At 43.1% G+C, this 13,364-nt stretch overlaps 1 protein-coding gene across 3 annotated transcripts in view; it reads right to left on the bottom strand.

Moving 5' to 3' along the window:
* The window catches only part of PPHLN1 (periphilin 1), a 166,444-nt gene that overhangs the window by 4,323 nt on the left and 148,757 nt on the right, over positions 1 to 13,364 (bottom strand). The gene's annotated exons all lie outside the window — the stretch shown is intronic.

Genomic DNA, 13,364 nt, shown 5'->3' on the forward strand with positions numbered 1-13,364 from the left:
TAACACTATGATGGTTAAAAATATCGAGATTGTTGACAGGCTGTTACGTTTATTACTAGAAGCAGGATTACCGGAGGGTCGGCATCCAAAGAACAGACACCAAATAACTGTCAGGAAGGCGTAGTAATGGCCATGTGTAACACAATGACAGCGTGTGTGCACCTTTTAGAGAAATCCGTGCATTTTATGGCTTCTGTACGCCAGGCATTTAAGAGTAAGGGGCTGGATGAACATATATCATTCTATAATATTTAGATGAGAAGGTACAGTTTGTGCATAGACGTTGTCTATATGAACATATTTAGTATAGAAGGGGTAGGAAAATGTAAAGAAGTCCATAGGAACAGAATTAGAAGACTAAACATTTTTCGTGCCTTTCAATGAGTTGTCCACTACTGGACAATAACAGCTAAATCTGCTGCAGATCTAGTAGTTCAGTTCTTTGTAACCCCTCCCACACCACTGTGTGCATGGCCAGAAAGCTACCAGATTACACAGAAAGCTGCCAATCAGTGGTACGGGAGGGGTTATACAGAGTTAATGAATGCGGAGGACTACATGGTAGCAAGGTTACTAGTCCCCTAGGGATAATCTGCTGATAAAACGGAGGTTATCAAAACTACACTAAGCAGCTGAGTAAGAAATACATTGCTGGAATCAGGGTCTCTGTCTCTTCATTATGCTGCTCTCTGTTTACATGGCACAAGCTTGATGACAGATTCCCTTTAACCCCGTTCCAACATCGGGCGTAATAGTATGCCGATGTCCGACTCTCTCTCTTTGATGTGGGCTCTGGAACTGAGCCCATAAATTTCTGGCACATGTCAGCAGTCTTGATCAGCTGACATGTGCCTCTAATAGCTGCGGGTGGAATCAATCCCCCCGTGGCTGTTAACTGACAGCGGCATTTAACACATGCTTCCGGCAAGCGCCCCGGAAATTCTGCCCATCGGCGCCCGTGTCACATGACGGCGGGTTGCCAATGGGTTGGCATGACAACCAGAGGTCTCCAGCAGACCTCTATGGTTGTCACTGACTAATTGCTATGAGCGCTGCCTGGTGGTCGGCACTCATAGCAAGTCAGCAATTCTGCTACATTCAGGCGATCTGGTCATCGTCTGTATGTAGCAGAGGCAATCTGTTATGGCAGCTTCTAGTCTCCCATGGAGACTATTGAAGCATGCCAAAAAAAAAGTTTTTAAAAATATAAAAAAATATATATATAAAAGTTCAAATCACCCCTCTTCGCCCCATTCAAAATAAAACAATAAAAAATGAAACAAACACATATTTGGTAGCAGAGTTCAGAATCGCCCAATCTATCAATATAAAAAAAAGAATTAACCCAATCGGTAACAGGAAAAAAAAGTCAAAATGCCAGAATTATATTTCTTTGGTCGCCGCAATATTGCATTAAAATGCAGTAACGGGCAATAAAAAGAACGTATCTGCACCAAAATGGTATCAATAAAAACATCATCTCAGCACGCAAAAAATAAGCCCCCACCCAACCTGAGATCACGAAAAATGGAGACGCTACGGGTATTGGAAAGCTTTGGATTTGTTTTCACCACTTAGATAAAAAAAGAACCTAAACTTGATTGAGGTCTATGAAATCGTAATGACTTGGAGAATCATAATGGCAGGTCAGATTTATCATTTAGTGAACGTGGTAAAAAAAAAAAAAAACACAACTGTGGGACTGCACTTTTTTTGAAATTTCACCACGCTTGGAATTTTTATCCTGTTATCCAGTACAAGACATGTTAAAACCAATGGTGTCGTTCAAAAGTACAACTCGTCCCGCAAAAAACAAGCCCTCACACGGCTATTTTGACCGAAAAATGAAAAAGTTATGGCTCTGGGAAGAAGGGGAGCAAAAAACAGACAAAAATGAAAATACCTCAGGGGTACTGTAAATTTCAGTGGGACAAGTTGCCCACCTATAGTATTTGGAGGCCGGCTGAATCTGCCCTAATAAACTGAATGTAAATGCCCAATGCACCAAACCACCGCCAGGCAGACAAGGCTGAAAAATTATAGATTTCAAAAATGTACATGAAACTTTTTTTTTTTATGGAAATGGGAGTGTTGTATATCAAGGGTTAAGGCCTAGCTCCATATTTTTTATAGTATGAATAAAAAAAGTCTAACTTTGAAGCGAATGTGACAGCTGATCCATGCTGGCCGATCCACAGGCAGCATGTACCTGACTGTGGCTGCATGATTTGAGCCATGTATGTTTTATCCGGAAACGCTGCAGCATTTCGGAGAAAAGTCGCTGGGGCCCGAGCCGCAGGAGAGACTAGTTGCATGGGCAGGTCCCTGGAGGGACAGGTCTCTACATGCATGCCTGTATAGAGCGGAGGGGTAACACACTTTCAGCATTTCAGAGTCAAACATACCTCAGCCACAATCATATCGTTGTGGATCTGGCAGCATGTATCAGCGCGGTCAGGTTCCCTTTAAAGAATAAATGATTATAGTAAAAGGGTATTCTTACACACATTTGTTTAAAGCTACATTTGAAGGGAACCTGTCAATTTCTCTTGCTGCCCAAACTACAGCATGATTGCAGCCAGTATTTTTCGTTCTGAAGCTCAAGCCAGAGACCACAGACAGAGAGGAAACTAGTCCTCTGCTGCCCCAAGCAGCCTCTCCCAGTTCCTTTGCATCTGCACACAATGGGAGTGACCAGTCATTCACCAACAGTGGTGCTGAGAAAACCTTTCATGGATAATTTTAGAGAATAATATACCTGCTTACAATCACACAGCCAGGCTCAGATCCCTGTCCGATCCCCTCCCCTCATACTTACCGACCTCCTGTGTGCCTCCCGGTGTCCATCTGTCTGTTCCACGGGCGCTGCCATCTTCCAAAATGGCAGGCGCATGCGCAGTGCGCCCACAGAGTCTGCCGGCCGGCAGATTCGTTACAGGTACATTTTGATCGCTGTGATAGGTTCTATAACAGTGATCAAAATATAAAAAAAAAAAAATAAATAAACCCCCCTTTATCACCCCCATAGGTAGAGACAATAATAAAATAAAGAAAATATTTTTTTTTTCTTGCCCCACTAGGGTTAGGGTTTCGGCTAGAATTAGGGTTAGAACTAGGGTTAGGGTTAGAATTAGGCTACGTGCACACGGTGCGGATTTGAATGCGGATCCGCAGCGGATTGGCCGCTGCGGATTCGTAGCAGTTTTCCATCAGGTTTACAGTACCATGTAAACCAATGGAAAACCAAATCTGCTGTGCCCATGGTGCGGAAAATACCGCTCTGAAACGCTGTGTTGTATTTTCCTCAGCATGTCAATTCATTGTGCGGATTCCGCAGCGTTTTACACCTGTTCTTCAATAGGAATCCACAGGTAAAATCCGCACAAAAAACACTGTAAATCCGCAGCAAAATCCGCAGGTAAAACGCAGTGCCTTTTACCTGCGTGTTTTTTTTTTTTTAAAAATGGTGCGGAAAAATCTCACACGAATCCGCAACGTGGGCACATAGCCTTAGGGTTAGGGTTGGAATTAGAGTTAAGGTTGGAATTAGGGCTAGGGATGGAAATAGGGTTAAGATTAGGCTGTGGTTAGGGTTATGGTTATGGGTGTGTTGGGGTTAGGGTTGGGATTAGGGTTAGCGGTGTGTTGGGGTTACGGTTGTGGTTAGGGGTGTGTTGGAGTTAGGGTTGTGATTAGGGTTATGGCTTGAGTTGGGATTAGGGTTAAGGGTGTGTTGGGGTTAGTGTTGGAGTTAGAATTCAGGGGTTTCCACTGTTTAGGCACATCAGGGGTCTCCAAACGCAACATGGCGCCACCATTGATTCCAGTCAATCTTGCATTCAAAAAGTCAAATGGTGCTCCCTCCCTTTCGAGCCCCGACGTGTGCCCAAACAGTGGTTTACCCCTATATATGGGGTATCGGTGTACTCAGGACAAACTGGACAACAACAATTGGGGTCCAATTTCTCCTGCTACCCTTGTGAAAATAAACAAATTCTTGCTAAAACATCATTTTTGAGGAAAGAAAAATGATTTTTTATTTTCACGGCTCTGCATTGTAAACTTCTGTGAAGCACTTGGGGGTTCAAAGTGCTCACCACATAATTAGATAAGTTCCTTGGGGGGTCTAGTTTCCAAAATGGGGTCACTTGTGTGGCTCTGCAAACGCAACGTGACGCCCACAGACTATTCCATCAAAGTCTGCATTTCAAAAGTCACTACTTCCCTTCCGAGCCTCGACATGTGCCCAAACAGTGGTTTACCCCCACATATGGGGTATCAGTGTACTCAGAACAAACTGGGAAACAACAATTGGGGTCCAATTTCTCCTGTTACCCTTGTGAAAATAAACAAATTCTTGCTAAAACATCATTTTTGAGGAAAGAAAAATGATTTTTTATTTTCACGGCTCTGCGTTATAAACTTCTGTGAAGCACTTGAGGGTTTAAAGTGGTCACTGCACATCTAGATTAGTTCCTTGGGGGGTCTAGTTTCCAAAATGGGGTAACATGTGGGGGAGCTCCAATGTTTAGGCACATAGGTGCTCTCCAAATGCGACATGGTGTCCGCTAACGATTGGAGCTAATTTTTCATTTAAAAAGTCAAATGGCGCTCCTTCCCTTCGGAGCCCTGCCGTGTGCCCAAACAGTGGTTTACCCCCACATGTGAGGTATCAGTGTACTCAGGAGAAATTGCCCAATAAATTTTAGGATCTATTTTATCCTGTTGCCCATGTGAAAATGAACAAATTGAGGCTACAAGAAATTTTTTGTGAAAAAGTACTTTTTCATTTTTACGGATCAATTTGTGAAGCACCTGGGGGTTCAAAGTGCTCACTATGCATCTAGAGTTCCTTGGGGGGTCTAGTTTCCAAAATGGGGTCACATGTGGGGAGCTCCAATGTTTAGGCACACAGGGGCTCTCCAAACGCGACATGGTGTCCGCTAATGATTGGAGCTAATTTTTCATTCAAAAGTCAAATGGCGCTCCTTCCTTTCTAAGCCCTGCCGCGCGCCCAAACAGTGGTTCCCCCCCACATATGGAGTATCGGCGTACTCAGGACAAATTGTACAATAACTTTTGGTGTCCAGTTTCTCTTTTTACCCTTGGGAAAATAAAAAAATTGTTGCTGAAAAATCATTTTTGTGACTAAAAAGTTAAATGTTCATTTTTTCCTTCCATGTTGCTTCTGCTGCTGTGAAGCACCTGAAGGCTTAATAAACTTCTTGAATGTGGTTTTGAGTACCTTGAGGGGTGCAGTTTTTAGAATGGTGTCACTATTGGGTATTTTCAGCCATATAGACCCCTCAAACTGACTTCAAATGTGAGGTGGTCCCTAAAAAAAATGGTTTTGTAAATTTCGTTGTAAAAATGAGAAATCGCTGGTCAAATTTTAACCCTTATAACTTCCTAGCAAAAAAAAAAATTTGTTTCCAAAATTGTGCTGATGTGAAGTAGACATGTGGGTAATGTTATTTAACAACTATTTTGTGTCACATAACTCTCTCGTTTAATAGAATAAAAATTCAAATTTTGAAAATTGCGAAATTTTCTAAATTTTAGCCAAATTTCCATTTTCTTAACAAATAAACGCAAAAATTATCGACCTAAATTTACCACTAACATGAAGCCCAATATGTCACGAAAAAACAATCTCAGAACTGCTAGGATTCGTTGAAGCGTTCCTGAGTTATTACCTCATAAAGGGACACTGGTCAGAATTGCAAAAAACGGCCATATCATTAAGGTCAAAATAGGCTGGGTCATGAAGGGGTTAACGGGTCAAATATAATAACAGCTTCAAACATAAACCTGTCCGCTTTCTCAATGCTAATTTAAAACATACAGATATAATAAAGAACATTTCCTTTTGCATATTTTTGAGGTCACATAACTTTGTAGGAACCAATAGCCTCAGCAGTTCCAGTGCAAAATGAAAGCTATGAAATGTTACTATATAAATGTAGCAGTTATGTTCCTAATGAGTAATAGTGGTGTAAACTGAACAAATAGAGCAGCACACCTTTCTACATGGCAGAAGACATCTAGTAGTTATTACTTTTAGAATCTATACTGGCAGGATAATCCTTACCATTATAATTACTCACGAATGCAAAACTCAAACTCAAGTACCACATGAAACACTTATCACTACAGTTATTTAGCGGGGCAAGGACACCGGCAAGATCAGGGCAAAGACACCGGCAAGATCGGGGCAAAGACACCGGCAAGATCGGGGCAAAGACACCGGCAAGATCGGGGCAAAGACACCGGCAAGATCAGGGCAAAGACACCGGCAAGATCGGGGCAAAGACACCGGCAAGATCGGGGCAAGGACACCGGCAAGATCGGGGCAAGGACACCGGCAAGATCGGGGCAAGGACACCGGCAAGATCGGGGCAAGGACACCGGCAAGATCGGGGCAAGGACACCGGCAAGATCGGGGCAAGGACACCGGCAAGATCGGGGCAAGGACACCGGCAAGATCGGGGCAAGGATACCGGCAAGATCGGGGCAAGGACACCGGCAAGATCGGGGCAAGGATACCGGCAAGATCGGGGCAAGGACACCGGCAAGATGGGGGCAAGGACACCAGCAAGATGGGGGCAAGGACACCAGCAAGATGGGGGCAAGGACACCAGCAAGATGGGGGCAAGGACACCAGCAAGATCGGGGCAAGGACACCAGCAAGATGGGGGCAAGGACACAAGCAAGATGGGGGCAAGGACACCAGCAAGATCGGGGCAAGGACACAAGCAACATCGGGGCAAGGCTAAAGTGAATAAAACAGTCCAACATGCTTCGCAGCAAAAAAAAGATAGAATACAACTTTACCTCTTCAACAATCTTTAAAAACTGAGTCCACATCATCTGGAATCCTCTCTTGTTCCACTTCCATTGTATTCATACAATGTTGTTATTAGCAGTCCTGCTGAGAACACTAGTGCCACAAGCAAATACTGCCATCAATACTGTCACGACTTTCAAGAAAGGGCCCTTAAGGTACCTTCACACATAACGATATTGTTAACGATATCGTTGCTATTTGTGACGTAGCAACGATATCGTTAATGAAATCGTTATGTGTGACAGCGACCAACGATCAGGCCCCTGCTGGGAGATCGTTGGTCGCTGAATAAAGTCCAGAACTTTATTTCGTCGCTGGACTTCCCGCTGACATCGCTGGATCGGCGTGTGTGACACCGATCCAGCGATGTCTTCACTGGTAACCAGGGTAAACATCGGGTAACTAAGCGCAGGGCCGCGCTTAGTAACCCGATGTTTACCCTGGTTACCATGCTAAAAGTAAAAAAAAACAAACACTAGATACTTACCTAACGCTGTCTGTCCTCCAGCGCTGCGCTCTGCTTCTCTGCTCTCCTCCTGTACTGGCTGTGAGCCGGAAAGAAGAGCGGTGACGTCACCGCTCTGCTTTCCGGCTCCCAGACAGTACAAGAGGAGAGCAGAGAAGCAGAGCGCCGGGAACAGACAGCGGTAGGTAAGTATGTAGTGTTTGTTTTTTTTTACTTTTAGCATGGTAACCAGGGTAAACATCGGGTTACTAAGCGCGGCCCTGCGCTTAGTTACCCGATGTTTACCCTGGTTACCGGCATCGTTGGTCGCTGGAGAGCGGTCTGTGTGACAGCTCTCCAGCGACCAAACAGCGACGCTGCAGCGATCCGGATCGTTGCCGGTATCGCTGCAGCGTCGCTAAATGTGAAGGGGCCTTTACCCAAGTTTCTGACCAGGCACATTATATTTTCACGAGAGCTGTAATATTTTTTTCTCATTTGGATAGTCAGTAATTTTTGTAGTGTTTTTCGTGATACATGGGGCTTCAATTATAGGTCACTGTCTTTTTTTTGCTGATATAGGGCGACATTAAGGGAAGATTACGGAAATAAGTGTCTAGTTTTTCCCATTTTTTAGACTACAAATAATTTCTAAAATGCATTCAAAATTGTGTTTCTGACTAACAAACATTTTTATAGATTGAACTTTTTTTTTTTTTACAGGACAAAGCCAGTAAGCAATTTACAGTTGCAATATTTTGTATTCATTATGTAAAAAAAAAAAAACTTACAGGTAAAAAATGATCTTTAAATAATTTTGCACATTATGTGGTTGGCAATTGAATACTGAAATATTTGTATCTTATATTCCTTGTAACTGAGGCTGATATATTAGCCACAATTACAGTGGCTGGCGAAAGTATTCATACCCTTGGCTTTTACCTATTTTGATATATTACAACCTGTCTTTTACCCCTTCATGACCCAGCCTATTTTGACCTTAATGACCTGGCTGTTTTTTGCAATTCTGACCAGTGGCCCTTTATGAGGTAATAACTCAGGAACGCTTTAACGGATCCTAGCGGTTCTGAGATTGTTTTTTCGTGACATATTGGGCTTCATGTTGGTGGTAAATTTAGGTCAATAAATTCTGCGTTTATTTGTGATAAAAATGGAAATTTGGCGAAAATTTTGAAAATTTCGCAATTTTCACATTTTGAATTTTTATTCTGTTAAACCAGAGAGTTATGTGACACAAAATAGTTAATAAATAACATTTCCCACATGTCTACTTCACATCAGCACTATTTTGGAAACAAAATTTTTTTTTGCTAGGAAGTTATAAGGGTTAAAATTTGACCAGCGATTTCTCATTTTTACAACGAAATTTACAAAACCATTTTTTTTAGGGACCACCTCACATTTGAAGTCAGTTTGAGGGGTCTATATGGCTGAAAATACCCAAAAGTGACACCATTCTAAAAACTGCACCCCTCAAGGTGCTCAAAACCACATTCAAGAAGTTTATTAACCCTTCAAGTGCTTCACAGCAGCAGAAGCAACATGGAAGGAAAAAATGAACATTTAACTTTTTAGTCACAAAAATGATCTTTTAGCAACAATTTTTTTATTTTGCCAATGGTAAAAGGAGAAACTGAACCACGAAAGTTGTTGTCCAATTTGTCCTGAGTACGCTGATACCTCATATGTGGGGGTAAACCACTGTTTGGGCGCACGGCAGGTCTTGGAAGGGAAGGAGCGTCATTTGACTTTTTGAATTAAAAATTGGCTCCACTCTTTAGCGAACACCATGTCACGTTTGGAGAGCCCCCGTGTGCCTAAAAATTGGAGCTCCCCACAAGTGACCCCATTTTGGAAACTAGACGCCCCAAGGAACTTATCTAGATGCATAGTGAGCACTTTAATCCTCAGGTGCTTCACAAATTGATCCGCAAAAATGAAAAAGTACTTTTTTTTCACAAAAAATTTCTTTTAGCCTCAATTTTTTCATTTTCACATGGGCAATAGGATAAAATGGATCCTAAAATTTGTTGAGCAATTTCTCCTGAGTACGCCGATACCTCATATGTGGGGGTAAACCACTGTTTGGCCACACGGCAGGGCTCGGAAGGGAAGGCGCGCCATTTGACTTTTTGAATGGAAAATTAGCTCCAATTGTTAGCGGACACCATGTCGCATTTGGAGAGCCCTTGTGTGCCTAAACATTGGAGCTCCCCCACAAGTGACCCCATTTTGGAAACTAGACCCCCCAAGGAACTAATCTAGATGTATATTGAGCACTTTAAAACCCCAGGTGCTTCACAGAAGTTTATAACGCAGAGCCATGAAAATAAAAAATAATTTTTCTTTCCTCAAAAATGATTTTTTTAGCCTGGAATTTCCTATTTTGCCAAGGGTAATAGGAGAAATTGGACCCCAAATGTTGGTGTCCAGTTTGTCCTGAGTACGCTGATACCCCATATGTGGGGGTAAACCACTGTTTGGGTGCACGGCAGTGCTCGGAAGGGAAGGCACGCCATTTGGCTTTTTAAATGGAAAATTAGCTCCAATCATTAGCGGACACTATGTCACGTTTGGAGAGCCCCTGTGTGCCTAAACATTGGAGATCCCCCACAAATGACCCCATTTTGGAAACTAGACCCCCAAAGGAAATAATCTAGATGTGTGGTGAGCACTTTGAACCCCCAACAGCTTCACAGAAGTTTATAACGCAGAGCCATGAAAATAATTTCTTTTCTCAAAAATGATTTTTTTTAGCCCGCAATTTTTTATTTTCCCAAGGGTAACAGGAGAAATTTGACCCCAAAAGTTGTTGTCCAGTTTCTCCTGAGTACGCTGATACCCCATAGGTGGGGGTAAACCACTGTTTGGGCACATGCCGGGGCTCGGAAGTGAAGAAGTGACGTTTTGAAATGCAGACTTTGATGGAATGCTCTGCGGGCGTCACGCTGCGTTTGCAGAGCCCCTGATGTGGCTAAACAGTAGAAACCCCCCACAAGTGACCCCATTTTGGAAACTAGACCCCGAAAGGAACTTATCTAGATATGTGGTGAGGAATTTGAACCCCCAAGTGCTTCACAGAAGTTTATAACGCAGAGCCGTGAAAATAATACGTTTTCTTTCCTCAAAAATAATTTTTTAGCCCAGAATTTTTTATTTTCCCAAGGGTTACAGGAGAAATTGGACCCCAAAAGTTGTTGGCCAGTTTCTCCCGAGTACGCTGATACCCCATGTGTTGGGGTAAACCACTGATTGGGCACATGTCGGGGCTCAGAAGGGAAGTAGTGACTTTTGAAATGCAGACTTTGATGGAATGGTCTGCGGGCGTCACGTTGCGTTTGCAGAGCCCCTGATGTGGCTAAACAGTAGAAACCCCCCACAAGTGACCCCATTTTGGAAACTAGACCCCCCAAGGAACTTATCTAGATATGTCGTGAGCACTTTGAACCCCCAAGTGCTTCACAGAAGTTTACAACGCAGAGCCGTGAAAATAAAAAATAATTTTTCTTTCCTCAAAAATGATGTTTTAGCAAGCAATTTTTTATTTTCACAAGGGTAACAGGAGAAATTGGATCCGCAGTTTCTCCTGAGTATGCTGGTACCCCATATGTGGGGGTAAACCACTGTTTGGGCACACGTCGGGGCTCGGAAGTGAGGGAGCACCATTTGACTTTTTGAATACAAGATTGGCTGGAATCAATGGTGGCGCCATGTTGCGTTTGGAGACCCCTGATGTGCCTAAACAGTGGAAACCCCTCAATTCTACCTCCAACACTAACCCCCTCCACACCCCTAACCCTAATCCCAACTGTAGCCATAACCCTAATCACAACCCTAATTCCAACCCTAAGGCTATGTGCCCACGTTGCGGATTCGTGTGAGATTTTTCAGCACCATTTTTGAAAAATCCGCGGGTAAAAGGCACTGCATTTTACCTGCGGATTTACCGCGGATTTCCAGTGTTCACCTGCGGATTCCTATTGAGGAACAGGTGTAAAACGCTGCGGAATCCGCACAAAGAATTGACATGCTGCGGAAAATACAACGCAGCGTTTCCGCGCGGTATTTTCCGCACCATGGGCACAGCGGATTTGGTTTTCCATAGGTTTACATGGTACTGTAAACCTGATTGAACACTGCTGCGAATCCGCAGCGGCCAATCCGCTGCGGATCCGCAGCCAAATCCGCATCGTGTGCACATAGCCTAATTCTAAAGGTATGTGCACACGCTGCGGAAAACGCTGCGGATCCGCAGCAGTTTCCCATGAGTTTACAGTTCAATGTAAACCTACAGGAAACAAAAATCGCTGTACATATGCTGCAGAAAAAACTGCACGGAAACGCAGCGGTTTACATTCCGCAGCATGTCACTTCTTTCTGCGGATTCCGCAGCGGTTTTACAACTGCTCCAATAGAAAATCGCAGTTGTAAAACCGCAGTGAAATGCGCAGAAAAACCGCGGTAAATCCGCCATAAATCAGCAGCGGTTTAGCACTGCGGATTTATCAAATCCGCTGCGGAAAAATCCGCAGAGGACCAGAATACGTGTGCACATATCGAAACCCTAACCCTAGTTCTAACCCCAACCTTAGTGAAAAAAAAAAATTCTTTATTTTATTATTGTCCCTACCTATTGTCCCCGAGATGCGAACTCGGCTTCAGGAAAATGGCCGCCGTGATCTCCATCTGCGCACGCGCGGCATCCCGCGGCCATTTTCCTGAAGCCCCGGGCAGCAGAGGACTCCATATGCGCACGCGCGGCCTCAGGAAGATGGCCGCCCCCACCGATCACAAGGGAAATAGCGCCGATTGCGCGTTTTTTCTTCACCTGCGCAGTGGATTCAGAAGTTGGACATGCGCAAACCACTACGCCACCAACGGAAAGATATGCAAGATCTGGGGGAAGAAACAGCGATGTCACCACGCCCATCTGACCAGACCAGCCTGATTGACAGGCTAAAACGGCGACTCTGGTAAGTTATTTCGGCAGCATAGGTGGGGAATCAGGGTACACAAAATGCACTATAGTAACGCACAGCTCAGGCCCTATTTAACAGTATTTTTATCTCATACTGAAAAAACGGGGTGACAGGTTCCCTTTAAATATTTTTGTAATTCAATTTGGGTGTGATGCATCAGCACTAAGTGATCTCTTCTAGTGAAGTGAGAAAAATATAGGCATGAGATACATTTATGGGATCAAATACATAAAAATTGACATGTGCATATGTATTCACCCCTTTTGCTAAAAATGTCTGATGCAGGCGATTACCTTCATAAGTCACATGCTTAGTGAAAGGAAGTCCACCTGTGTGCAATCTAAGTGTCACATTTCTGTCAGTATATACAAACCTTTTCTGAAAGGCCACAGAGGCTGCAACACCATTAACCCCTTAGTGACCAAGCCAATTTTGACCTCAATGACCAGGCCAAATTTTACAATTCTGACCACTGTCACTTTACATGGTTATAAATCTAGAACGTTTCAACAAATCCCATTGATTCTGAGACTGTTTTCTCGTGACATTGTACTTCATGATAGTTCTATATGACTTGCATTAATTTGTGGGGGGAAAAAAAGGTAATTTGGGGAAAATTTTGACAATTTTGCTATGTCAAACTTTGAATTCTTATGCCCTTAAATCAGTTATGTTACACAGAATAGTTAATAAATAACATTTCCCACATGCCTACTTTACATCAGCACAATTTTTGAAACATAATATTTTTTTGTTAGGAGTTTATAGGGGTTAAAAGTTGATCAGCAATTTCTCATTTTTCCAACAAAATTTACAAAACCTTTTTTTTTTTTTTTTAGGGACCACATCACATTTGAAGTGACTGAGGGGTCTATATGACAGAAAATATCCAAAAGCGACACCACTCTGAAAACTGCACCCCTCAAGGCACCCAAATCCACATTTGAGAAGTTTATTAACCCTTCACGTGCTTCACAGGAATTGAAGCAACGTGGAAGGAAAAAAAATGAATATCTAACTTTTTCACAAAAATGTTTTACTTCAGACCAAATTTTTTTTATTTTCACAAGGG

This window comes from Ranitomeya imitator, chromosome 4 (genome assembly GCF_032444005.1).
Source record: "Ranitomeya imitator isolate aRanImi1 chromosome 4, aRanImi1.pri, whole genome shotgun sequence".
Lineage (NCBI taxonomy): Eukaryota > Metazoa > Chordata > Amphibia > Anura > Dendrobatidae > Ranitomeya > Ranitomeya imitator.